The sequence below is a fragment of the Otolemur garnettii genome, unplaced genomic scaffold, assembly GCF_000181295.1.
Source record: "Otolemur garnettii isolate 467f Iridium unplaced genomic scaffold, OtoGar3 scaffold00282, whole genome shotgun sequence".
In the NCBI taxonomy this organism is placed as follows: domain Eukaryota; kingdom Metazoa; phylum Chordata; class Mammalia; order Primates; family Galagidae; genus Otolemur; species Otolemur garnettii.
In genome coordinates this window covers 351,359-355,438 of record NW_003852677.1, presented here as the reverse complement: position 1 = coordinate 355,438, position 4,080 = coordinate 351,359, and positions in this window count along the sequence as shown.

Sequence of the window (4,080 nt, the reverse complement as noted above, 5' to 3'; positions counted from 1 at the left end):
TTCTCTTTATAGAGATCTTTCACATCCTTTGTTAGGTCAACTCCTAAATATTTCATCTACTTTGGTACTACTATGAATGCAATAGACTCCTTGACTACTTTTTCAGCTTGGCTGCTGTTGGTATATATAAAGGCTATAGATTTATGAGTGTTGATTTTGTAACTTTAGATGCTGCTATATTCCTTGATCACTTCTAGGAGTTTTGTAGTAGAATCCTTGGTGTTTTCCAGATATACAATCATATCATCTGCGAAAAGTGAAAGTGTAATCTCTTCTGACCCTATATGGATGCCCTTAATCGCCAGTGTTTCCTTTTCTATGGACAGCCAACAGGTTCTACCCCACAGGTACCCTTCTCATTGGCCTGTTTGAATCAAGAAGGAGATGCTATTTCGGCCCCTACAAAACCACGGGATTTCACAGAACTTGGAAATTTCCAAGTTCTAGGAACTTATTAAGTTTACAAATTCCCAAGAGCTGAGTCACTATGGAGAGGATCCTGCAGGTGTATCCTTGTCTCCTTGAGAAGACCTGTTCTCCTAGATCTCACCCTTGGGTATCCTCTTTCACCAATACTGGCTCACCCTAAACCTCAAACTCTTAGCTTCAAGCCCTCTTAGGTATTATAGGCTTTTTACAGACTCTGGATTCCTGGATATAGTGAAATAGCCAGTCCACTCTATTCTTTAACTAAAAATGCTCAAAAAGAGTGGCACTGTGACTCAGTGGGTAGGGCGCCAGCCCCATATACTGAGGGTGGCAGGTTCAAACGCGGCCCCTGCCAAACTGCAACAAAGAATAGTCAAGCATTGTTTTGGATGCCTGTAGTCCCAGCTACTCAGGAGGCTGAGGCAGGAGAATCGCCTAAACCCGAGAGTTGGAGGTTGCTGTGAGCTGTGTGATGCCACAGCACTCTATTGAGGGCGATAAAGTGAGACTCTATCTCTACAAAATAAATAAATAAAATAAAAATTCTCAAAAAGAGTACCTGGTCACTCTAGAATGGGAACCAGAAGCAGATAAGGCATTCCAACAGTTGAAAAATGCTCTTTTACAGGTCCCTGCTTTATGTCTTCCTTCCAGATAACAATTTAATCTGTATGTTACAGAGAGGACTGGAATTGCCCTAGGAGTCTTGACCCAACACATGGATCCAATTTTACAGTCTGTAGCTTTTCTTGGTAAAGACATTGACACCATGGCCAAAGAATGGCCACATTGTCTGTGTGTTGAAGCAGCAGTAACTCCGGAGGCAACTAAGCTACCTTTGGGAAGAGACATAATTATTTATACTTCTCATGACCTTACTGGACTTTTAAATTCGAAAGGCAAATCTTTGTCTATCAGACAACCACCTCCTTAAATAATAAGCCACCTCCTTATTACTAGAAGGGCTGGTGCTTCAATTACACACCTGTGCCACTTCTAATTCTACCACTTTTCTCCTTGATTCCAGTGAGGAAATAGGACATGACAGCCAATAAATTGTAACACAGACCTATGCAGCCAGAGAAGACTTACAAGAAACAGATCTATGCAGCCAGAGAAGACTTACAAGAAACTCCTCTATCTAATCCTAACATGATACTTTAAAAAATTCTTTATTAAATCATAACTATGTACATTAATGCATTTATGAGATACATGGGCTGATTTGATATACAATGTGGAATGCCTACATCTAACTGATTAACATAACCATATCCTCACTTATTTATTGTGATAAGACATTGATACTCTATTCTTAATAGTTTAGAAGTGTATCATTGAGGGCAGTGCCTTTGGACCAGTGGATAGGGCACCACCCCATATACTGAGGGTGGTGGGTTCGCACCCAGTCCCAGCTAAACTGCAACAAAAAAATAGCCAGACATTGTAATGGGCGCCTGTAGTACCAGCTACTTGGGAGGCTGATGCAAGAGAATTTCCTAAGCCCAAGAGCTGGAGGTTCTGTGAGCTGTGATGTCATGGCACTCTACCAAGGGCAACAAAGTGAGACTGTGTCTAAAAAAAAAAAATGTATCATTGCATTATGTGCATGAGGTTAAGTCCCCCCCCAAATACCCTCCCTCCTCCCAGCCTCCCCTCTTCCCTCCCCTTTCTTTCCTCTTCCCTGCTTCTTTCTGGACTACAGTTATGTTTTACCATTCCTATGAGTGTGTAGGTGATTATATACTGATTTCATTGTAGTATTGAATACATTGGATACTTTCTTTTTCCATTCTTGAGATACTTTACTAAGAAGAATATGTTCCAGCTCCATCCAGATAAACATAAAAGATGTGAAGTCTTCATGTTTTTTTATGGCTGCATAGTATTCTATGGTGTACATATACCATAATTTGTTAATCAATTCATGGGTCTGTGGGCACTTGGGATGATTCCATTACTTGACAATTATGAACTGGGCTGCAATAAACATTCTGGTGCAAAAGTCTTTCTTGTAAAATGATTTTTGATCATCTGAGTAAATACTTAATAGGGGGATTGCAGTATCAATTGGTAGGTCCATATCTAGCTCCTTGAGTTTTCTCCAAACTTCTTTCCAAAAAGGCTGTATTAGCTTTCATTCCCACCAGCAGTGTAGAAGTGTACCCTTCTCTCCACATCCATGCCAGCATCTGTAGTTTCGGGATTTTGTTATGTGTCCTAATCTTACTGGAGTTAGATGATATCTCAAAGTGGTTTTGATTTGCATATCTCTGATGATTAAAGATGGTGAGAATTTTTCCATGAGCCTGTCTTCTTCAGAGAAGTTTCAGTTCAAGTCTCTTGCCTACATAGATATGGGGTTATTTGTTCTTTTCTTATTGATTAGTTTGAGCTCTATGTGGATTCTAGTTTTCAGACCTTTGTCAGAAGCATAACCTGGACATGTCTTTTTCCATTCTGAAGGCTGTCTGTTTGCTTTATTTACTGTGCTCTTGGCTATGCTGAAGCTTTTTAGTTTGATCACATCCCAATAATATAATTTTGCTGTTTCTTCAATTGCCAGAGGAGTCCTTCTCCCAGGCCAATTTTTTCAAGTGTTTTTCCTGCACTCTCTTCTAATAATTTTATAGTTTCATGTCTTAAGTTTAGATATTTTATCCAGTGAGAATCAATGTTTATTAATGGTGAGAGATGGAGGTCCAGTTTCATTCTTGTGCAGGTTGCCAGCCAGTTCATCCAGCACCATTTGTTATATAGGGCATCTTTCTCCTAATGAATGTTTCAGAGAAGACGGGATTTCTGGGAATTTATCGAACAAAGGACATGAAAGATCTCTATAAAGAGAATTATGAAACTCCGAGAAAATAAATAGCTGAATATGTTAACAAATGGAAAAACATACTATGCTCATGGTTGGGAAAAATCAACATTGTTAAAATATCTATACTACCCTAGGAAATATACAGATTTATTGCAATCCTTATTAAAAGCATCACCATCATACTTTAGAGGCTTTGAAAAAATAGTGCTTCATTTTACATGGAATCAGAAAAAACCTTGAAAACAATTACACTAATCAGAGATAAAAACAGATCAGGAGGTATCACATTACCAGACTTCAGGCTATACTATAATTTTGTAGTGATCAAAATAGCCTGGTACTGGCATAAAAACGGAGAGGTAGATGTATGGAACAGAACAGAGAACCAAGAGATGAATCTGACATGGATTTATACATAAGTGGAAGTTCTTTTATAGAACAAGAAACTCGTAAAGCTGGCTATGCTGTAATTAGTCAGCATGCTATTATTGAGAGTGTATGTGTCTCTTCAGGAACTGGTGTGGAATTGTCTGAGCTAATAGCTTTAAGTTGTGCTTTAGAAATTGAGAAAAACAAGTGAGTCAATGTATACACTGACTCGAAATATGCTTTCCTCATTTTACATGTTCGTGCTGCCATTTGGAATTAAAGACAATACCTAACTTCCAATGGTTCTCCCATAAAGTATCTTCATGAAATAGACAGGTTATCACAAGATGTCCATGCTCCATGAAAAGTAGCAGTTATCAGCACGGTGCTCATATCTCAGTGGTTAGGGTACCAGCCACATCAGCAGGCCTGGCAGGTTCAAACCTAGTCCAGGCCTG